The 25,778-nt window shown below is 39.2% G+C and overlaps 1 protein-coding gene across 2 annotated transcripts in view; it reads right to left on the bottom strand.

Moving 5' to 3' along the window:
- Positions 1 to 25,458, bottom strand: part of LOC124133566 (sodium-coupled monocarboxylate transporter 2-like) — a 144,778-nt gene extending 119,320 nt beyond the window's left edge. For both annotated transcript variants that reach the window (XM_046498005.2, XM_046498006.2), the window contains exon 1: positions 25,102 to 25,458. The gene's annotated coding sequence lies outside the window, so the exon portion shown is untranslated. The remainder of the gene's footprint in view (positions 1 to 25,101) is intronic.
- Between the last annotated feature and the right edge of the window lie 320 nt (positions 25,459 to 25,778).

Below are 25,778 nucleotides of genomic sequence, written 5' to 3'. Positions count from 1 at the left end.
TGGTAGGATTGAACCCAGCAACCCTTACCTGTTTACATTTGCGCTGTCATCTGTGCCAAAATCAATCAAAGCTGGTTATTTCAATATCGAGGTAGAGGTGTATAACCCCTCTCCACTTCGATGTTATACAAGTCAAAAGTTTGGACACGGATCCAAATCCTGCCGTAACTCTCCTCATTGCCCTCGCTGCAGTGAGGATTACCAAAACACGGATTGTGCCAATTGTGAAGGAGAACATCTATCTTCCTCCAATTCCTGCCCTGATTGGCAATCACAAACCAAAATCCTCAAATTAAAATATGAAAACAATATTTCCTTTTTTGAGACTAAAAACAAATTCTCAACCAGACTACATCTAAGCCATCTCCTAATATGACTTACTCAGCTGCTGTCTCAAGAAAACCACAAACAAGTTCTATTTCATATCAAACTGATCTCACAACCTGAACAAATCTGAAATCTGAACAACCAGTCCCATGGTCCCCGGTATGGTGATCTCCCTTCAGTGTCTGACGATTTCTAGCCCATTTTTTATATTGTGGTGTTCATTAATGCTTACTGTTTTTTAATATTCTCAACTAGTTTTAAATCAAGTCTGTGATATTCTAGTTATTCTACTGTCCATCGTTGACAGCTTTTTATTTAGTCTACATATATGTTTCATAAATGTAACTTCTCGTCACGATATGGCTGAAATATTGCCCATGTGACGTTAAATAATAACTCACTCACTCACTCACTGAACAACGAGTGAACACAGTTGCCGTGGAAACTGATTCTGACAGTCAGTCTACCATGACAACATCTTCTTCCCAGAACGTTTGTCAGTCACAGCCCGAGGTTGCAAATGAAACAGTGAAAACGACTTCATCGTAAAAGATCATCCAAGATCTCATCTCCTGAATATGTGCCCGTATCTGTTGAGGTTCATAACTCCTTTGAACCTCTTGAGATGGAGAACACAGGAATAGGTGTCAATCTTCCTCACGTACACGGGAAAGATCCCCCCATAGAACCTCCATGAACCAATCTCCTATATTAATTCAGTGGAATTGCAGAGGACTTGGGAATAATTTTAATGAAGTTCAGTTACAAGCACAAGTTTATAAACCATCGGCATTTAGTTTGCAGGAATCTTATCTTAAGAATACTGATGAATTTGAAATGCGTCAGTACAAGTCATATAATTCTTTTTCCCCACCAGGTGATAAAGCCACTGGGGGTGCTACAATTTTGGTGAGGCAGGCATTATCAACAGCCCTGTTTCTCTTAACTGTAATCTTCAGGCTGTTGCTATCCGTCTTACCTTACAAATGACCTTCACAATTTGTTCCTTATATATTTCTCCATCCTCAAATCTTCAGCTGTCCGATCTTCAGGATTTATTTGACCAGCCCCCTAAGCCCTGCATAATCATGCGTGATCTTAATGGACATAACCCTCTATGGGGAAGTTCAATTACTAACAGTAAAGGGAAAATCCTTGAAGATTTTTATTTCTAATAATAATCTTTGCATATTCAACGACGGCTTGAACATATATTTACATCCTGCAACTGGTACGTATTCTGCTTTAGATCTGTCAATCACAGATTCTAACATATATAATGAATTTGAATGGTCAGTCCATGATGACCTTTGTTGAAGTGATCATTTTCCGGCAGTAATTACAGCCGTTAATCCCACTGATATTCCACTTTAGCTGAACATTCTTCTTCGTCAAATTATAATCCAAAGTTTCAGAAGTATCAACAACAACAAGAGAAGAAAAAAGTTAATTTTAATGGCGGAGATTATATTGAAGTTTTGTCACTACATGAACTACACACTGCTTTAGCACAGGCTCATGATACTGCAACTGGAGCTGATGATATTCATTATCGGCTCTTAAAACACTTGCCTGAATCTTGTCTCACAATACTACTGAATATTTTTGATGATATTTGGACTAACAGGACATTTTCCTCCTTCGTGGAGAATTGCTATAGTTGTACCCATACCAAAGCCTGGCAGGAATCATACGGATCCATCAAATTATTGACTTATTTCGCATGGTGCGCATGGTGAATAATCGGTTAGTTTGGTTTTTAGAAACCAACAATCTGATTAGTAATATCCAATGCGGTTTTCGTAAAACCCGAAGTACAACTGACCATTTGGTTCGTTTAGAATCATTTATTAAAAATGCTTTTGTAAATAAACAGCATGCTGTATCTATCTTTTTCGATCTTGAAAAAGCTTATGATAAATTTTAAAAGGTTTACATGACTTTGGTTTAAGTGGCCGTTTGCCTCAATTTGTATCGCAGTTTTTAACAGTTCGTGTTGGATCAATCCTGTCTGATCATTATAATCAGGATCAGGCACGTTATAGGTATTAATAGGACTGGAATGTCATAATGTGCTACTGCCAGGGATCTTTATTTACAGAACTAAATTGAGAAATCAGTAAATAATTACACGATCAATGAACAATCAACAACATCTATTGAAACACACGTGGCTAGGTAACAATGACAAGAGGCAATACACTGGGTCGAATATGTGGCAGCAATAACACATAACAGGCCCTATACACACGAATATCCAGATTTTGTTACAGTCAGTTGTCCAGACTGAGGCACTTTCTCCGATCTTGAATCCAGGAAACAGTATTGGAAACAGGCAACAAGTCGAATATTCCCTGTATATATCGCGTCCGCACTGGGCAAGGAGATGAGGCGCACGTATGGTGTTGATGTAATTGTTATAGTGCAAATCATTTCTATACTTTTATTTTAAAAAGTGCAAACCATTTCAATACTTTTATTTTAAAAAGTGCAAACCATTTCGATACTTTTATTTCAAATAATGCAAACCATTTCAATACTATAATTTAAAACAGTGCAAACCATTTCAATACTTTTATTTTAAAAACTGCAAACCATTTCGATACTTTTATTTCAAATAATGCAAACCATTTCAATACTATTATTTAAAAAGTGCAAACCATTTCAATACTTTTATTTTAAAAGTCTAAACCATTTCAATACTTTTTTTTTAAAAGTGCAAACCAATTCAATACTTATATTTAAAATAGAGCAAACCATTTCAATATTTATATTTAAAATAGTGCCAACCATTTCAAAACTTCATGTATCTAAGATACCTAATTGGTTCAATATGTTTCCATGTGTATCGAAATTCAGTCCCCCTTTGTCTGTTTAATACATTCAGCAAACATGCGGCGCATCCCCTCTTACTGAAAGTCCGACCCGGGCAGGACCCTTAAACTCCAGCCCTATCTATAAATGTCAATTAACACTTCGTCACGTCGCCTGATCTTACGTTTGCACGTGGGTCAATGACCTTGCCCCACGTTATGTAATCCCTCTATCTACAAAACCTGACTGGCATGGTCATTCAAGGAGACGGGCCAAGATCATCCGCAGAAGCGGGTCTCCCCACCGGGGACACTGGTCACTCGGTCGCGTGTGCGTCTGTCCCATTATTATCAACTTGTACCCTTTCGACATATTTCAACCTGCCACAATAAACATGGCTGTCTTCTGTCATCACCTTATGCTACCATCTTAGGGCGAACACTTGCGCCCTTGGGACCCGTGAAGATTCCGGGGTAGAATAGGTCTTCAGCAACCCATGCTTGCCGTAAAAGGCGACCGTGCTTGTCGTAAAAGGCGTTGACCTGCCTTAAATTCCTTCGGATGAATTTTGCCCGTCATTTCACAAGACCCGGTAATTGAACGGGCCAATTGCCCGAGAAATTACATTTTGATTCTATCCGAACTACATAACCAGAGGCTCTGCCATGATAAAACCGAGTTCGTATAACAGAGTAATGAATCAGTTAACTTGCATGATAACATGTTTCTTTGTTTGTTTCTTTGTTTTATTGTTTAACGCTGCTTCAGCAATATTCCAGCTATATGGCGGCGGTCTGTAAATAATCGAGTCTGGACCAGACAATCCAGTGATTGATATCATGAGCATCAATCCACGCAATTGGGATACGAAGACCCGACCTCCCCTGGTGATCAGGAGTGAAAAATGACAGGTAAACATTCAGTTGTTCCAGCAAAGCACATCAACAGAACTCGTTTCCCTTCTATTCTTGAAACATACCAGGTGAAAATACAAATACAAAGAGTCTTGACTTAACACATGGTCAGCAGGTGATTAGTCTGCCGTTACTGGTGACGTGAAAAGATGATCTTGCTTTACAGCGTTTGTTGAAAATAACTCAACATTTTTGTATTATATTTCTTCGTTTGTTTGTTGTTTAGCGCCGCACTCTGCAATATTCCAGCTATATTACAGCGATCTGTAGATAATCGAGTCTGGACCTGGCAACCCAGTGATTGATATCATGGTTTGTTTGTTTGTTGTTTAACGCCGCACTCAGCAATATTCGAGCTATATGACGGCGGTCTATAAATAATCGAATCTGGACCAGACAATGCAGTGATTGAGGTAATGAGCATCCATCCATGCAATTGGGATCGATACATGCATCAACTAAGTCAGCGAGCCTGACCACCCGATCCCGTGCGTCGCCTCACGACAAGCATAGTGGCCTTTCAGGGGCAAGCATAGTGGCCTTTCACGGCAAGCATTGGTTGCTGAAGACCTATTCTACCCCGGATATTTTTGTATTTTAAGTTTCATACATCTCAAATGATACACAAAGATCCTTTCGCTAGTAGGATCAAAATAGCATAGATATATTTAATAGTACCTTAAATAGTGTAATTGACTATTCTAAAAGTAAAGAACGTAAGTTAATAGCATATTGAATTTGAGTACAAGTCAACATATATAATAACCCATGTACTGTTCACATTTTTAAATTTTCCGTTTTCCGTTTTTAAATCTGACCTTTGTATTACTTCTGTATGGCATCTCATTAGAATCCGCCATGAATTGTTATATGAATGCATATACTCACCAGTACTGTTTTTCGAAAATCCAAGTGACAGTCACCATGAAACACACATGATTCGAATCGTATATCCAAAAGTGCACGGGTTTTTCAATTCTAAGATATGTCCTTCACATAAACATCTCACGAGAAACCGTCATAAATTGTTACGCGAATGTCCATGCTCACCTGTATTGTTTTTAAATCCACGAGCCATTCCCCACGAATCATTCATATAGGATATCCCTTATTCTTTGCACAGCCTTGACCACACGAAACAATGCCAAAGAAAACTGTGTTATACCGTACCCTGTGTAATAAAAAATAACCGGTTCTATATCCTATAGTTGGTTGGTTGGTTTGTTGTTTAACGCCGCACTCAGCACTATTCCAGCTATATGACGGCGGTCTGTAAATAATCGAGTCTGGACCAGACAATCCAGTGATTGATATCATGAGCATCGATCCACGCAATTGGGATCAATGACATGCATCAACCAAGTCAGCGAGCCTGACCACCCGATCCCGTTAGTCGCCTTTTACGACAAGCATAGTCACCTTTCACGGCAAGCATGGGTTGCTGAAGACCTATTCTACCACGGAATATTCACGGGTCCTATATCCTATAGCAAATATGAGCTTATACGTCCTTGTGACGTTAAACTTTAACTCACTCACTCACTTATACGTCCCTCGACCTTGTTTAGAGATAATACGCCAGAACAACTCAGTCTCAGGAAAAAATTGTAAACACATGTGCGCTTATTTCTGACCTTAACAATGAGGGGAAGTCGACAGTGGACTTTGTGTGAAATACCTCGATATTTCCGTGTCAACACGGGCTGCTGGTTTGGAAGACCCGTTAAAGATGTTGTGAGTGAGTGAGTATTGTTTTACGCCGCTTTTAGCAACATTCCAGCAACATCACGGCGGGGGACACCAGAAATGGGCTTCACACATTGTACCCATGTCGGGAATCGAACCCGGGTCTTCGGCGTGACGAGCGAACGCTTTAACCACTAGGCTACCCGACAGACCCCGTTAAAGATGTAGCTGAACCCAGCTGAGAAAACGTTTTATCATTTTGAAATTCGATTCCGTTTATGAATATAAATGTTTGATAAAAAGAACCACAAAAAGGATTAAGTATATACTCCGAAACGTTGTTCCTCAAAATAAAGAAGTTGACATCCATAAATTCTCTTCCGTATGGGTATCACTTCTAAATGCCTTTCAAAGACTAGAACTAAATATATAGGCGAAATACTTGCTTGTTTTAGCCACAGTACGAGTTGGAAGCCTCGCGCGTCTGACCGCCTCGTCATTGGTGTGGTTTGGTTCTAAGATGAAATATACTGAGTCAAATTATAAACTTCACATTTTTAAAAGTAATCCCATATATGATATACAACGGACAAATGTATCAGAGAAGGTAATTTTTAATCATTAATGTCCAAAGAAGGATTTTAATTAACGGTGGTAACCATAATTTGCCATTACTGTTAAAAACACAATAAGGGCCCACAATGATAACTGGTCAAAATGTTAAAATATTAGGATTGTGAGGTTTTTAATTTGGTTCAGTATTTATGAATCGCGCACGTCGAATTAACAACCGTTTGTGTCTGGGATCGGTTGTACTCGAACTTATAAACTGTGTCAGAACAGATAGATACGCCTCTCACTTTTACTCACGGCTAACCGGTTCTCCAGTAATCGCCTGACAATGGCTACCATTCCCAACGACCCGTGAAGATCCGGGGTAGAATAGGTCTTCAGCAACCCATGCTAGCCGTAAAAAAAGACAATGCTTGTCGTAAAATGCGACTAACGGGTGGTCAGGCTCGCTGACTTGGTTGATGCATGTCATCGATCCCAATTGCTTGAATCGATGCTCATGATATTATTCACTGGATTGTCTGGTCCAGACTCGATTATTTACAGACCGCCGTCATATAGCTGGAATATTGCTGAGTGCTGCGTTAAACAACAAACCAACCAACAAACGACTCCCTCCAACCCGGTCCGTCCAGAGAGCGGAAGATCCGGGGTTCGATCCACGGCCGCGTCATACCAAAAGACGTTAAAAGATGGTACTTGTTGTTACCCTGTCTGGCGCTCGGCATTAAGGGCCTAAAACAAGGACTGGTGGGCTCGGAGTCAGTATACTGTCTGAGTGGGGTATTCATGTTAAACTGCGGCATGCTATCTCAGTGGGCTAGCACTATAAATCGGCAACAGTCCGGACTAGTACAAGCAGCCACACACACGCGTGTATACACGTCGCTATATAAGTGCAATAATCTGGGACGCGACGTTAAACCCAACCTCACCTCACCTCACCTCACCTCATTTCACCTCACCAACCCGTACTTGGCTGAGCTTTCAGCTGCAGACGACCACACGAGAGAGGTAGCTCATGTTTATGGCGGATGACTATGTGCCCCTTCCGCGGTAGTTAGTATGTGTTTTTCTTGATTGTGTTGGGACGGTGGGGTAGTCTAGTTTTTAAAGAGTTCGCTCGACACGCCGAAGACCCGGGTTCGATTCCAAATATGGGTACAATGTGTGAAGCCCATTTCTGCTGTCCCTGCCGTAATATTGCTGAACACGGCGTAAAAAAAACTCACTCAAAGCTATTAAGTACAACGTATTTCAGGACTCGACCGAATAAGGTTTCTCACCACGGCAACATAACCGACGGATGTGCTTGGTCGAAATTTAGATTTTGTCCGATTTCGTTCAAAAGTAACACGTAATACTAACATATTTTTTTGTTACTACTTTTTGAAAAGTATACGTCCTTCAAATGTCTTATTGGGTATAGTTTGAGGCTCCAAATTCTACGATGACAACGAAACAGTCCTCCGATTTGTCATGAGATATAGGTGTATATATTATTCGATTTCTTTCAATTTGAAGTGTATGTGTCTTTCGGTACATCTGACTTTCCCGTAGACGTTTTTTTTAACAATAAAAACGGAAGTCCTCTGATTGGTCAACATTTAGAAGATTGACCCTGTGATCGGTTATTAAACCGCGTATGAGTGCCCTTCCTAAAAAATGGTTCAATACAATAACCTCATTCAGAAATCCAAGATGGTCTTCACAGTCGACATCTTATCACTGTTGTGTACGAAATGCCTTCATTTCCATTACCATTGTGTTACCATGGCAACGGAACGAAATTTTCCGATTTCGTTCAAATTTGTTTAATTGAAATGTTGTGGGACTTCGAACTCAACCACATAGGTTCTGTTTTTATCGTGTCAAGGGAATGGATGCCTCTGATAGCTCCCTTAAATACTCTACACTATTTCAAATAATTTCAGATAAATAAACAGAGGTTGCGATTATGTCTCACCCCTTGCATATTGCTGGGGTACGCCTGGATATTCATTAACATTATCATACGTGTGCGGGAGGTATTTAATTCCCCTAAGGACAGTTCTAGTTAGCTTAAGGTTTTTCCATACCTGCAAGATCGCCAAAGAAAAAACTTCGTTTTTGGTATTATATATAGTTTAAACAACATATTGTTCAGGCTCCATGTCGTATTTACATGATGATTTCTGCGTATTCCCGTGGTCTTATACAGGTAACTGGATGAAGAATGTGGATTAGCATAATCTGTACCTGCATCTCCCTATTTGACGCTGAAATAAAGTACGTCTTATCCCAGAGTAAAGAAGAGCCACACACAATCCAGTCGTGCGTTACTCCATTGCGATGTGATTTCAATTATATTACAAGTTGATCGAGTGATAACTAAGGTGAGGTGAGGTGAAATTGGGTTTAACGTCGCGTCCAAGATTATTGCACTTATATAGCGACGTGCATGCACGTGTATTTGTGTGTGTGGCTGCTTGTACTAGTTCGGACTGATGCCGATTTATAGTGCTAGCTCACTGAGATACCATGCCGCAGTTTAACATGAATACCCCACTCAGACACAGTATACTGACTCCGAGCCGACCAGTCCTTGTTTTAGCCCCTTAATGCCGAGCGCCAGACAGGGTAACAACAAGTACAATCTTTTAACGTCTTTTTGTATGACGCGGCCAGGGATCGAACCCTGGACCTTCCGCTCTCCGGGCGGACGCTCTACCACAAGACCACGGAGGCGGTCGAGTGATAACTAAAAGTAGAGACCTCTCATAATAGATCACAAAAAGGTTAAGGATGAGAATACAGACGGTTATGTTGTATATCACTCCATAACCAAAACAAATCGTCCAAATTAATCCTAATACACTCTTTAAAAAAAGAAACGCGTCCGTAAAATATATACACATGCACAAAAGTTAAGCGCCACCCACCATATTTGTGAGCTGTTACTTTTGGCACTTAATGATGACTATTATAACGAGATGTACGATTGTTATAAGCCGTATATGTAAACCTCATGTGATGCAAAAGTTGTCCCAAAGCAAGTTTATCTTGTGTTCCAAAAGAATATGAGCAGAATGGAATTTGACCGAAGCCAGAAATTGAAGGATTAGAAAACATTGAAAAACTTTTTTTTTGTCATGTAACTGTCATGATATCAGCAGACTATATCAGATGTCACATAGACACCCTAGGAAGTACAGAGTCTATTGCAAGACAGAAACGTCAGTATCGTGTGTATGATCCACGGACATTGACCACAGCTTCAACCCTACGCCTCATACTCATTACAAGTCGTCGAATGCTTCTCTGAGGCAAACGGATCCATTCCTCATGAAGTGCGGCTTCAAGTCCAGCGAGATTTTGAACTGGGGGATCACGATGTCTTATTGTCCGGCCAAGAATGTCCCAGAGATGCTCAATCGGATTAAGATCCGGACTACAGGCCGGCCAAGGAAGAGTGGCAATAGCTTCTTGACGCAAATAAGCCAAACACTGCCCGAGATCTGTGTGTTCTAGCATTGTCGTCCATGTAAACAGGTCTTGTCTGAAGAGGATGGTTGTCAAAATGAGGGACTACCACTGGACGAAGAACGGCATCTTGGTATTGTTAGCCATTCAGGTTTCCACGAATTGTCACCAGCGGAAGTTTGCAGCCGAAGGAAACACAACCCCATATCATGACAGACCCCCCCGCCACATGCTAAGGTCTTCTGGATGTTCCTTGGTGCAAAACGAGTGTTACGTTGCCTCCAAACACGTATTCGACCATCAACGGTTTGTAGCAGCATTCGACACTCGTCAGACCAATGGATCCTTCTCCAGTTGGCCAGGTTCTATCGACTACGGGCACGACACCATATCAGACGATTCCGCATGTGCCTCTCAGTCAGTTGAGGACGTTTTACTGGTCTTCTGGCGTTATAACCAGCCGCTCTGAGGCGACGCCTTACGGTCATCGTCGAGAGTCTCTGATGGGTAATCCACTGCAGTGTTAAATCTGTTGAAGTGGCAAATGGACTTCGACTGACTATCCTGAAAAGACGTCTATCCTCTCTGTTAGAGGTCTTTCTTGGCCTACCAGACCTATGCCTGTCATTGACATCATTGGTTTGACCATGTTTGACAATCAAACGAGTGATAACACTGTGATGACGACCCATTTGTCTTGCAATGGCCCTGCATGACATGCCAGCATTTTTCATGCCTATCACTTGTCATCTTTCAGCGTTCGTTAACTTTCTCCTCACCATGGCTCATTTTCAACCTCTATTGGGAGGGGAATCTCACACAGGAACAAAATGCAACCACGTGTCTGAATCTTGAATTTCACTATTTATAGGGTAGGGGAACTGCAGCAACACCTATGAATATGGTGGCGCTTAACTTTTGTGCATGTGTTTATCTAACGTTCCCGCTGCAAGACATTTTAAAACTTCCATGTAGATTTTTAGTAAATTTATTGTACCTAATAAAGTCGATATATACTGAACAACAAAAGTTCCTGTGACATTGAATAAGATTTAGTGCAAAGTTATGTTTTTTTACCAAATCTGAAACAATTTCGGTTTGCAACAGATAAAAGACTCATGTAAGTGTTCAAATGGTTTAATTTGCCATACTGACTTCAGAAAATGCGTGATTTCATAAAACAAACATGAACATGCCGAAATGACAATTTACAAATCAATAGCGTGTGTGTCCACCTCTGGTTACGATGCAAGCAACACATCTTCGTCTCATGGAATGGACCAGGCGTCGCACAAAGACCTGTGGGATATCTATCCATATCTGCTGGAGCATGTTTCGAAGTTCCTGGAGTGTCTGTACATGTAGAACACTTGGTTGACGTCGAAGGCGCCGATCCATCTCATCCCACATGTGCTCGATTGGTGAGAGATCAAGGGAGCGAGCCGGCCAAGGGATGACATTCACGTTGTTTTGTTGAACAAGTCGAGCAATATGAGGCCGGGCGTTGTCATGTTGAAAGGTAATGCCTGGGCCATGACGACGCAAAAACGGTAGAACAACAGGGCCGATGATTTCGTCGCGGTAGCGCTGTCCATTGAGATTACCCTCTACCACTATCAAACGGGTCCTCTGCCTTGCTCTAATCCCACCCCATACCATAACGCTGCCGCCCCCGAACCGATCTTCTTCCATGACACAATGATTGACGTAACGTTCACCTCGATGTCGGTACACTCGAATCCGTCCATCGCTGTGGCTGAGGTGAAAGCGAGACTCGTCAGTGAATAGGACTTGTCTCCACTGCATGGCCGTCCAGCGTAGATGCTGTCTGCACCACTGTAGACGTGCTTGACGGTGGTTTCCTGTCAAAATGGGACGTCTGGCGGGTCTTCTGGCGACAATCCCTGCACATCTGAGGCGACGACGTACGGTTTGTGAAGATATTCGTCGAAGGCCAGGGATGCTTCTTGCAGTCACTGTTGCTGGCTGGAATCGATTTCGTAGGTGTGTTGTTCGAATCCAGTTGTCTTGTCGATTATTGGTTACGCTTGACCTGCCACTCCGAGGATGGTCTCTGACTGCATTCGTCTGTTGCCAACGTTGCCATAAACACCAAATGATGTTTCTGTGGACGTTAAATTGTCTTGCAACATCACGTTGACTCGATCCAGCTTCAAGCATACCAATGGCTCGCAGAGGCTCATTTTGGGACAGGCGTGGCATTTCGTAATGTTGAATAATTGCGTAATTTTGTTGTTTTTCTGAGTGGTTGTGTTCAGCACGATGCTAAACAATGCATATGGAATCCCGTTAACGCACATGTTTTTATACCCATTCTTGGGTTGTGAAATGCATGGGGCTTGCATGAAAGTCAACTTTTGCATGGAATGCATGCTTTTCTGTAGCAGTTGCGGTTTTTTTACTTGATTCCATACATGAACTACAATATTGAAAACCAAACTTTTCTTGTTTGAAAAATACACTAAAATATTAGTGTCACAGGAACTTTTGGTGTTGAGTATATTTAATTCGATATCAAAGATACAAATATGAAATTTTGGAGCTCGATAGTCACATGTTGTCGGTGTACAAACATGTTCATTGTCATGTCACATAAGGCCACAAGGTTGCGCTGAACTCAGTATCTCGTGTGACCGCCCCGGGCAGCAATCACGGCTCTGCATCTCATCGGCAATGGCTGGATAAGTGTATGAATTCTGTCCTGCGGAATCTTGCGCCATTCTACTTGTTACGCGTTGGCCAGTTGTGGGACTATCTGCGGCGTGTTCTGACGTTGACGCACACGTCGATCGAGTTCATCCCAGGGGTGTTAGATTGGGTTGAGATCTGGTCAGGGCAAGACGCTGATGTTGGCAATATGAAGGTAGTCTACCGTGAAACGAGCTGTGTGCGGTGGAGCCTTGACCTGTTGAAACAGCTCCCTCTGGCGGTCAATGATTGGAAGAAGGTGAGGTTGAAGAATTTGATTCATGTAGCGATTTGCTGTCAAATTTCCCTGAACCACAACCAAGTCAGATCACCAGGTGTTGGATATGGCCCCCACCCCATGACACTACCGCCACCGAAATTGTCGAATTCACACGTACACAATGTGGGGCAAACTCTCATTTCGACGACGATAAACACGTTGGCTTCTTTCTCGCCGGTGAAAAAGAAAGCGTGATTCATAGCTTAAACACACTCGTCTCCAGTTTCTCAAATTCCAAGGCTGTAAGGTATTGCACAAATATACTTTAAAACTATGTTTATTATAACAACTATATTTGGAGTGCTATGAAATAATTGGCATTTATTCATGTTACATTTTACATAATAAAGAAATAGAAGATTTCAGCAGACTTTTGTAACAGTTAGATATATAATACGTTCGCCTACTGTTTACAAATAAGATGATCTATACATACAAGTAGTTCAGAGTAGTTTTAAACAGTGACGGTAAAATAAATTTATCGTGAATAGAGTCAAATATGAATATATACAATTTAATATTTATGTTTCTGTTATGTCATGGTAGGGTGATTCTGAATCTCAAATATTGCTTGATATTGTTTGACAAACAGTTGTATGCACTGTCCATCGTGATACTTCTACTTAAGTATATAACAAAAGATGTTTGTTTTGTCATTTGACATGCCTTCATTGTGAACAAGGATTAGTGTGACAGGATAACTAAGTTTGTCATCTGGTATAATGCACTTCCTCGATTATCATAATTAGAACAGAGTTTGTAACTAGTTATATCCGGCCTCCAGTTAACCAAGACAGTTAGCATCAGCGGAGAGTGTGAGCAACTGGAGAAGAGGCGAGCAACTCAATGTGTTTTTTATGAATTTATGGAATTTTAATAAATAAACGAACACCTGTCACAAAAATGCAGTCGAATATGAACACACAGAATCGCAGATTTTTCTATCGTACATTTGAGGGTAAACGTGAACAAAGCTGTGCAGGATGCCTTACAGAGATTTGACTTCAGAATACACAATGAGCTCAGCTAAGTTTATTAATGATATGTTCATTCATTCGTGCAATAGATATGGCAATCATGAGCGCTGACTTTTTATGTGTTCGCAATAGAACATTTGAAAGAAATAAAATTTACTTACAAGACTAGTACACAACAAAGTGAATATTAAATAAATTGATTCACGATATGACAACATGAAATCCTATATTTGTTTGATGAAACATGTTTAAAGCAATCCAAATTGTATAATCATTATTATAAAATACAGCATGTTTATATATGTGTGTCACTACCCCTCTCACGTCAAATAAATAAATGTATAAAAATGTTTTAAAATATTTCAAAATCACTATTATTTTTACATTATAACTGACACTATGGAGCTTAGCATGTCGAGCCAACAAACTATTGTATATATGTTCACCCATAGAATTTCTGTTTAATGTGTTTGCGGTGGGGTCCAGACAATTCCCCAAATGGACAATTCCAAATACTACTGCGTAAAATATTAATGTCAATTTGGAGAAAACTACCAATTGGATTAAAGCAAGTACAATTTAATCCAAGGAAAACATAAACTATTCAATTTCAAGTTAACGTCGTTAGAAGTTATGTACAAGCATATATTGCCCATATGTGTGCTCCCATATTTGGGATAATTGTACCAAAGAACAAGAATCAATCCTAGAAAGTTTACACTTAGATTCATTATGGACTATTTGTTGGGCGACAAGGGATACAAGTCATGAGGAACTTTATAGAGAAACTAACATTGCCAAAAGAAAACACTATTTCACAAGATTGAAAACATCTCTACTGTTCGTGATTACTTTTAAAGAAATCGAACCAATTTACAGGCTACAAGTTGCTGAACAGAATGCTGTGCCAAGTCATTCCTTCCTGATACCATTAATAATTGGAATAGTCACCTGATATAGAGGATTGTACATGCCCTAACAACTATATTTTAAGAAAAGATTCATCTTTCTATTCTAAAGGTTAGAGTTTGAATTCAGTGCTTTATGGGAAACAAAATCTGTCAATTTAGCTATTTTGAATTTAGTCCATTTGTACATCCTACGTTCTTAAGAACTAATTCATAATTTAAGATATGTATTAATTATTAAAGAGTTAAATAGCTTTTCTTAATAATTGAATACCTTTCCATCAAATGCACCAAACTGTTGGACACTTGTTTGTGTTCTGTTTTAATGTATGTATGTATTATGTTTTATAATATGTATGTATATATATATTAACCAACACATATCAATATTACTTGATAAGTATAATTTTGTCTCTGGAGCAGTTTTTAGCAATCCCGATTCATTTACTGAATAAAAAATATGTTAAAAGCATGAACAATTTCCCACTCACAGTAAGACATCTCCCAAAATACCACTTTTTTGTTTTTGTAGGAATTAATAAGAGAAAGTTTGGTTGGGGATTTTTGGGATGAATGAATACAGACTGCCATGTTGTCAGAGTAGATCTGTAGATCTTAACTATCACCGGGTGTGACCATGTAGACAGGATTTCATTCGGGTTTCTGATTTTGACAATTACTCCATCAGCATACTAAGTATTGGTGCTTGGGGATATAAAATGTAACAGTTTGTTATCAGAGGATATTGATAGTGAACTTTTAGTACCAGGTAGATATGATATCTGTAGGACATATGATCCTTTCTATCTCTTTGTCAAAGGATTGTGGGTATATGTGTGGGTAATCCTCAACTTGATGGCAGAAAGTCACTCAACCAGTTCATGATTGATTTAAACAATATTTATTTCCAAGAAAAAAGAATGGGATTGGTGTACAGGTTCAACCTATTTAAACACCTCTCGCTACAAAGAACATTTAACAATTAATAAGAGTAAACTGTACATAAAATAATAAATTTAGATTGATTGTGCCTATTGTTGCAAATATTATGATGATATACAAGTCACACACAAATACACAAATACACAAATACACGCATACATAAACCGGTACATAAACAAAAAGCATACCAGCATATCACACATACAAACAACTATTTGATCGATGTAATCGTTATGAAGACACATTTAGACTTTAAATCTTTTTGATTTTGCAATGAACAAATGGACAGATTGTACAATAGCAAAGTTAGTATCAGTAGATGTTGTAGCATTTCCATATAATACTGAATCCAAGTCATATCCCTTTATATAGTAGAACATATTGTTCCGAAGATTGCAGTAGTGGCGACATGAAAAGAAGTAATGTGTATGATCCTCATAATGATATCCACAGGAGCAGGTAGTAGAATCATGAATATGTCTATGATATTTGTGTGCATTTAAATCACTGCATCCTAATCTGAGCCCGCTGAGACATTAGGAGGAACAAGATTACATAGATATTCAGGGGCCAACTTGTTAACTATTTTGTAAAATGTTTTTAATTTGTGAGATTACCGTCTTTTGGATAAGGGTGTAAGGTTAGTTTCAGAGTATAGAAACTCGTGGCTGGTACCACGAGTAGCTCCACATATTGTTCTCAGTGCGTCTAAATTTAGCCTTTCCAATACCAACGCTTGTTCTTGCGAACAGTTATCCCATACTTGGTCACAATAGTCGAATATTGGTAAAATAAATGATAAATATATATTCTGTAACGTTGTTTTCTTGACAAGCGGTATTTGAAAGTTCTAAAGCAGTTTATCATTGGGCTTACTTTATCTACTATATTATCTATATGATTTGACCAGAAGCCATCTTGCTGTAAAATTAGCCCTAGGTGTTTGTGCGATGAGACCTCTGTTATTGGAGTACCTTTCATTTTAAGAACAGGTTTTTGACTTGGGTTACTTTTTCGTGAAAACATTATGGTTTCGGTTTTGTGTGGATTTAACGTTACTTGCCATTTATTCGCCCATACGGATATCCTTTCTAGATCAACATTTAAATTAATCGCTGCTGTGTTAGGATCATCGACAATAAATATAAAGTGACGTATCGTCTGCAAAGAGACGTATATTACTGTCTATATCATCAACCAGGTCATTTATAAAGATCAAAAACAATAATAGTCCAAGGACCGATCCTTGTGGAATACCTGCCGTGATAGATTTTAACTGTGATTCTTTACCATTAATAACCACTTTTTGTATTCTATTTGATAGATAACTGTCAAACCATTTCAACAACTTTCCTCGAATTCCACATGAAGATAATTTATTAAGTAAGCCTGTATGCCAGACTTTATCAAAGGCCTTGCTAATATCACAAAACACTGCCCTTACTTATTTTCCATTGTCCAGAGCCTTTGAAATAAAATTATACAGATCTAATAATTGGTAGATAGTGGAATCGCCTGGTATAAAGCCTGACTGGAGATTGCTCAGAATGCTGTTGTCTTTGAAGAAGTTAAACACATATTTATGGATACATTTTTCAAATACTTTTGCCAAACAACCTGTTAGTGCGATTGGTCTATAATTACTGCATTCATTTACATTTCCTTTTTTGTGAATTGGCAATACAGATGTCAATTTCCATTTTGATGGAAAAACAGAATATTTAAGTGACATTTTAAAGATTAATGATAATGGGAAGGATATGCTTTTAGCAGAAACTTTGATAAGTTTGTTATTTATACCGTCAGGTCCGGATGCCTTGGTTGTATCAACAGAAAGTAAAACATCTTGAATTTCCCCTTGGGGTGAGGACAATATGGTCCAATGTGTTAGAACACTCAGTACTTACAGCTGGCAATGTTTTTGACGGGAATTCGACTGTCGTTTGTGCCTAGAAGAAGTCGTTTAAAATATTAGCTTTACATACATCATCATTATAAACCTTATCTTTAAATATAACAGCTTGAAAGAGAGTATTTGGATTTTTGTTTTTTTAGAAAGCGCTTCACCTAACTCCACCAAGTTTTAGAACCTCGGGAATTATTAATTTTTTCATCTAATTTTTTGCAGTAATTTTGTTTTGCAACTCTAACAGAGGTGACAACTAGATTTCGTAATTGTCTGAAGGTTTTCCAATCTGAGGGATAGTTTCTTTTTTTTGCAGTTTTATGTTTACGGTTGCATTTATGCATTAAACGACGGATCTCATTGTTCATCCACGGATTGTCCTTACTTCTTACCGTAATAATGCTACTGGGGACGTAAACGTCGTAGCCTTTACAAAGTATTGAAGTAAATTCTGTAACTGCATCATCTACTCCATTGATATTTATTAACTCTTTCCAATCATTACCATTGAGATCTACTAATAACCCATCAACATCGATAAGATTATGATTAAATATTTTTCTGGTATATACAAAACATTTTGGTTTAGGTATATTAATTCCTACGTACACTGGACAATGATCACTACAAACAGGGTCAAGCACACCGAAGGTCGTTACAATACTATAACGTGATACAAAGATCAAATCAGGTAGCGTACTAGAATGGTAGGTTATTCTAGACCACATGCCGATTGAAGATATTCAATTTTTTGTTTATTTACTCCAAGAAAATCAATGTTAAAATCTCCTGTTATAATTGTATCAATATTAAGGTATATGGCATTACCTAGATTTGTCATTGAGATCCCAGTATGACTTGCTTTTGTCTGCTCTATAAACATTTCCAATTATTACACTACAATTTTGGGATATGACCTGGATCCATATCGCCTCGAGTCCAATTATAGTTAATTGGTCCATGTTTTTAACGTGTAAACTATTCCTGACATATATTGCAACCCCACTACCTCTAGTGTTGCGATCTAGGCTAAACGGTAAATGATAGCCAGGAATAGAGACTTGGCTATCGGATTGCCAGGATGTAACCACGTTTCTGTAATACAGATAATATCATAGCCTTGAAACTCAATAGCTAAGAGGTCTATCTTATCCTTAAGACTGCGTACATTTAGTTGAACTATGTTCAGATCTGATAGTCTATAAGGGCCTGGATTTGGGTGGATATCTCCACAGCAGAGTAACATAATCATTTGTAGGATAGCGTGGTAGAGAAGATGTGATCTATATAGAATACCCGCATTACAAAAATGTAAACAATTATGGAATGCATGCGTGTTCTTTGAGTACATCGCTGTTGCAAATATGCCCACCGACTGCCTGTAATGTACAATATCAACCCCCATTATCGAAATTCATTTCAAGCCAAGTATTATATACTGACAGACAATCGGTGGTTGGAAGTGAAAGTGTGACGTCTTCAAAAATACATTTGAAAATAACAGTGATGATATACAAGGTAATATTTGCACAATAGGGACAGTAAAACACAAGGATTTGCTCGGGAAAATGTAAGTGATAAATATTGGTAAATTGAACAGAAAGAAGAAAGGATAAAATCAAAGTCACCATAGTTTGGTGTAGAGTAATGAGAAACTAACTGAGAGGGGGACATAATATAAGATATGTTTTCATAACAGATTGTGTGAACAGAAGTACTAGATAGATTTAATATAAAACAAAAATAGATAGATAAATAAAATAATAATATAAAGATTATATCCATAGTTATCAATAAGCTAAGCTCACGCCCGGGGCAAGTCTAGGTTCTGGCACGCCTGGATTAATTGCTCGGACTCGGCACGTGCACATGGACTGACTACTGCGTGTCGCATGTGCAAGAATTGGACGCCTGTCGCCTGCTGTGCCTCCTGTTCAACGGAGCGTGCAATATATATATTTCTAACTTGTGTTTTGTCGTCATGGCGCAATTCTATTCAAAATTCCCTACTTTACTTATTGAAAAGTATATAAACAATTCTTGACTCAGTGGTATATTATTTTACGAATTGTAAGGTCATAAACATGTTAATGATTTATAAATGTAACCGTAATGATCCGATATGTTTAACAGATATCGTGTTGTATGACGCAAATACTTAGATACGGATTTCTATCAAATGATAACATGTCTTTTTAGTGGTATTTTTTTGTACTTTCATCCCACTTTTATCCTCAAAAGCGCAATCATATTCTTGTCATTTTTTTATTTAATACGAATTACGTTACATTCATGTTACTTTGAATATAAAGTTGTTACAGACCCATGGACTGACTAGGTTCATTACATGTCATAAAAGTGCCGGGACATAATGTGGTGGCAATACATTCTCTAATTTTAATACCTGTCACAAAGGGACGGCCCATTTGGTCTTGTGCTCTGGGAATATGTTACGCAATATGTGTATTCACGAAACAACATTCAACAAACTATTTTCTTATTCCTGTGATGTTGGTGTCCTTTGGCATCAATGAACATGTAAGTAGATACAACACGGGTGGATTGATGCATTCGTACTTGGTATGAATAGATGAATTATAATTCGTTCTTAACCGCGTGCGAAATACGCATATAGTCGGAAAGCGCAAGTTAAATCCCCAATCTGGAACGTTAATTTATTGTGACTAAGGCTAATCCCTTACTTCCAGATATTAATTGACATGTCTCACCAACAACTCACAGGGGATCAATCCTTGTTTAAACGCGAGATACAGTATACTGCAGGTTAACTATACTAATTAACTAATTGAGGGTTCAATGACATTGTTTACTTAGTGCTTAAATGGTTGGGTGCTTAAATAGTGACACATAAATAAACTATTCTTCTTCTTTTTGTTTATTTTCAAGATGCTGTGTATAACTTCCTAACCAGCTAACATATGTAATTTCTGAATTCTGTTGGAACGATAATTTGGTATTGGGCCGCAAGAGCGAAACCTAGCCATAATCAACTCTAAAATCTCTTCGCTTTCGTGAAGCTACAGTACGACTGGTCAGGCTACAGTAAACATGGGATATTGCTATACCGGGACTCTCAAATTACAAGAAAAACACAGAAATGCGTATACCGTAATCACAGTAGTAATTTATTAGATGCTGAAGTATAGTATAGTTGCACAAAAGTACTCTACATTTAACAAATTTAATAACTCTAATATTTCATAGATGTACATTATAATTTCTACAAAAACAACAATAAATTTATATCGTAAAATATAATGGTAAATACATAAATACATTATATAATAAATTTGCGGTTGCTAGGCATACACGTTGTGTTCAAGTCATTCACTCAAAGTGGATCAGGTCACCAACGTGTAAGAAGATATCCTCGTCAACAGACTCTGACGCAGCGTGAGACGACACCCCACTACCACAACCACGCACAATGAATACAGACGAACTGGTAAAACAGTCGCTAGAAACAGTGTACACTCCTCAAGCTTACCCCCCTATACACCCGATGTATGCTTCGGGTCAGCCTCAATACCCGCCTGCACTTCTGCCATATCCACCACAACACACGCCTCAGCAGTCTACCTCTGCCATGGAGATGGCGGCCAACATGGCTAAACTGGATAAACTTGACACGAAACTTTCTAAGCTAGATGTGATTGAAAAGGATGTGTCAGATCTCAAATGCAACGTGGCTAGACTTGAAATTAAAGTTCAAGAGCTTGACTCCTTAAGATCACGAGTTGATGAAATTGACAAATGCACTACATTTCTAAGCGGAACTTTTGATGAATTCAGAAGTGAGAAAATAAAGATGCAAAGTGACATAAAACTACTACAGGACCAGATGTCCAAATGTGCCCCTCTCCTACACGACATAGAACAAGAAAACATGCAGCTATAGAAACTGTGATTGATTTTAAATATCGCTCCATGAGGGACCTCATTTTCTCAAATATTCCTGAAACAGTGGCGTCCCCTTCACTTGAAAACTGCGAAAAGGTGCTGAAGGACTTCATAAAAACAGAATTAGATATCAATAGTGATAGTCTACATTTCAAACGAATGCATAGGATCGGCCGACCCAATTGACGCACAGAAAACATATGTTCATAGCACATGTAAGCTTTGTACCTCCCCTGCCATAGCCGACGAGTTCCACTACCTCTTTAGATGTGAATATTTTGACCAGCAAAGAAAAACATTAATTGATAATAGATATCTAAACTGGTCAAACATTATTTCCTTTAAGCATTTGATGTCAAATATGAGAACTTACAATCTTAAAAAACTGTCTAAATTTGTAAAAATATTACTTTCTGCACTAAAGTAAAGCGCTGTTGCCATTTGATCACGTTGTATTTTTTGTATATATGTATGCTATTATGTTGCTCATACGACCACCGGTCGGCGGTTTGAGTTAATAAAGAACTTGAACTATGAACTATCTAGTAAATCTCCTCTCCTCTGTTTGAACAGCACGGGCGCTAATCTAAACTACGGTAATCCGGTGTTTTTATAGCAATTACTCATTTCTCGCTTTCGTAGGACAAATACCCCAACTTGGGTTTTCGCTTTACTGATACTAGGGAAAATTGGATTTTCGCTAACCAGGCACGACACCGATAATTTAATATCTAATTTAGAAAACATTATATAAATTATCGTCCCTCACGCAGAAAAAAACAAGCATGGAATACTCCGTTCATTTTCGATAATTGGGTTTGCATAAAAGAGGCGATTTAAGCAATTTAAGCAAGTTTTGTGCCTTGTGTAATTGTAGATGAAGAAACACAACAAATACAATTCGCATTTATATAAGTAAAGCAAAATATCAATTAAATCTGAATAAGTCAATGTGTAAATTTCTTGTTCTAAAAAGTACAGGTATTAGTATTCATATTCCACTTGTAAATAATTTGGATTTGTAACATTTTTTTAAATTTTCTTGCGTCGGTTGTACAATACATTTACAGTCGTAGTTTGTTGACTGAGCCTCCAGAAATATTTTAAACATTGCATTTTTAGCAATTTCGTGCCGTTTGAACAATATACCAACAAATGTAGTAAGTCAGTGGCAAAGTAAAGTCAAATAAACAAAGATGGCGGATGCAGTAAAATTTCGAAAAAAATGGGAATAGCTTCAGCGCACCAGGTCTGCGAGCAATACTGCTACAAACGTGCAATGTCTGACCCTTTCCCAAGTTAAAGCATATTGAGAAAAGCTTACCTTGTACTTACTTACCTTTTGTAAAACATGAGACATCAATACAATATACATCCCCGTGTTATGAGTTTTCGGACGCTGAATAAACATTCGTAGTTTTTTCACATGAACAACTGTAAAACATCTCATTCATTTATAAAAGACAACGTTATCATAAAAACAAGCCATGATCGGAGTATTTACAATTTCTGTGCGATGCCACACCCCTCGTTATAGTGCAAGTATTCGTGATAGAATACTTATGATGTCCGGAAACTTAAGATCAGACAATAATAGTATTGTGTTATGAATAATAATAAAGGCATGTTTGGTGCTGAAAGCTCTGATCAAAAACAGGACAATCCGCGACGGTTTTTCGGAGTATTTTCTTTTAAATCTTTGATTATATATATTTACGCGTAAGATGAATTTTCCGAGGACTACTGTTTAAAAAAACTCGATTTTCCGCGGAGATTTCACATTATAACAATGTATACCTTACTATTAAACCGTACAAACCAAATTCAACACTTTTAAGTAATAATGATATAGCTTTCATCCTCTGTGCAATCAGTTGGCTAATCTGCTATGCGCACGAGAGCATGCTACAAATCACTTCGCGGTATCCCGTACAAACCAATCTGAGCTCAGCACAAATCGATTTCAACACTTTCAAGTGATTATAATAAAGAAGTCACCGCCAATGCAATCACCTCCGACTGCTAATTGGCTCTGTGCATTTGACCATAAAGTCTACACACATACTTGTTCTGTTTTTTGCAAGGTATCTAAACTAAGCGGCAAAAGAAAGTATAGGTGAGCAATTTGTTATTTTTTCTAAAAACAGCGATAACTGGTGGAAAGTGGGTATTGGGAATATGACTGCCCAGGAACAGGAACCAAAAACACCCACCCGAACGCGCCACCTTTGACGGCACTCGTGCGGGGACAAAAAATATGGCATAAACTGCACGTGCATGTAAGCTGTATAAATGCGTTCGTCTGCAGGGTATAACCACACGTGATGAAAGCACACAAAAGAAATGCCACGACTGTCACAGGAGCAGAGAGAGAGAGAGAGCCATCGGTATGTCCGAAATGAGGGGGAACACAGGTCAAAATTGCCAGAAGGTTTGGTTGTACACCATTGACAGTAGCCAGGCTGATTCAATGGTACAGGCAGACAGGGAGGACACAGCACAGGCCTAGAACCGGACGACCCCGAGTGACAACACCACTGGAAGACGGTCAGATACGGCTCATTCACTTGCGAAACAGATTCGTAACGGCGACGGCGACGGCGAAGGCGACGGCGACGGCAGCAACAGCGTTGGGACATCCCATTAGCCATCGCACAGTACTACGACGACTTCGTGCTGCTGGAATCCGAGCGTATCATCCTTTCCGAGGAATGGTACTGACTGCCCAACATCGACGCCTGAGACTGCGATGGGCGAGGCAGGTTCGACGCTGGCAAGTGAGAAATTGGCGTCGAGTGCTGTTTACTGATGAAAGTCGGTTTAACTTGTTTGGAAATGATGGCAGAGCACGAGCTTATCGACACAGAGGGGAACGTTTGGCTCCGGCGTGTATTCGAGAGGTTCATCCATTCGGCGGGGTAGGTGTGGGGCGGTATTTGTGGAGATCAGAAGACTGACTTGGTGATCATACAGGGAAACCTGAACGCTGTGCAGTACAGAGACCAAGTGTTGCAGCCAGTTGTGCTTCGGTTCTTACAAAACCAACAGCAGGGGACATTGTTTCAACACGACAATGCCAGGCCCCATACTGCAAGACTGATTCGGAACTTTCTAAACCAGCAGAACGTTGACGTTTTGCCCTGGCCTGCCCACTCATCCGATATGAATTCTATTGAACATGTGCGGGACCATCTTGACAGACAGATTAGAGCACGCCATCAGCCTCCCGTCAACAGACAAGAATTGCAGCAGGCCCCGAGAGACGAGTGGCAACGGATTCCAGTCCACGTCATCAGAAGACTGACGTCATCGATGAGGCGGCGTATCACAGCATGCATTCAGGCAGCTGGAGGTCATACACGCTATATCACGCTCCTCTCCCCCAAAATCACATACAAACGTTGATCGAATGGATAGCGCGTATTTTTGTGCTTAAGTCACTTGGACATTGTTTAGCTTCATAAACTGTTCATAAAAACATGTCAGACATCTTTGACATCATTGTTGACTTAGTCTTATGATATGATGTAAACATTAGGGGAAATGAGCTCAAGTAAATACAGAAACAGAGGGTCTAAAATTGCCACAGTGTTAAGGCCGAAAGTCTTTTTAGGATTTAAATTGTGATTAAGGAAGTAGAGGGTATAGAGAGAACAAGATAACAAATCTTAACAAAACCTACCTGCCAAACGAGTGCTAGTTCGTTAGTTTCCGTAAGCCTAACGACTGTATGATTCCCAATTAGATTAGAAAGTCACAAACTGTGATGAACGCAGCGTGTGTTCGATGAAGATGAATTACAGCCCCTCAGATCTGTTTACTGAATACACCTTGACCAATGTTCAGGCCGCCCATAGTTTCGAGGAATTGCCCGGGCTACTCTTCATGGTTTCGTTCTCAGCAAATTTATATGAATGTATATGATGCCTCATCTTCATGTACTTTAATAATGCAAATCGACAAAGAAGATGTACAGATGCCTCGACAACATTTTTCACACATGAATGAGTTCAACCTTGGCAGTCTGCTGGTACAGGTAAACATGGCTATTAATGGTCATGTGTGTCAGGTTGCCCTAACCTCGCTGTACACAAAACAAGTGCATTGTCTAAACTAGGCTACGTATGCAGTTCTTCAGCCGTTTCAATAATGCAGTGCGCTGTCACAGCATGCTGTGTAGGTCTGTTCAGCATAATGTATTCTATTAGTGTGTCTCAGGTTCAGGCTTCTAGTCGTCCCAGACAAAAATTGAAGACGTAGTTTCTTTTAAAATGTATTTATTTGCCTGTAACATGAAACGTCAACATGAGAAAAGTGTTGATTGCTGTCGGCCAATCCTACCAGGCTGACAGGTGACAA

The sequence above is a fragment of the Haliotis rufescens genome, unplaced genomic scaffold (assembly GCF_023055435.1).
Source record: "Haliotis rufescens isolate VD_foot unplaced genomic scaffold, xgHalRufe1.0.p SCAF_5, whole genome shotgun sequence".
Lineage (NCBI taxonomy): Eukaryota > Metazoa > Mollusca > Gastropoda > Lepetellida > Haliotidae > Haliotis > Haliotis rufescens.
Note: the sequence above shows the minus strand (reverse complement) of the source record. Positions and strands in the feature narration are given on the sequence as shown.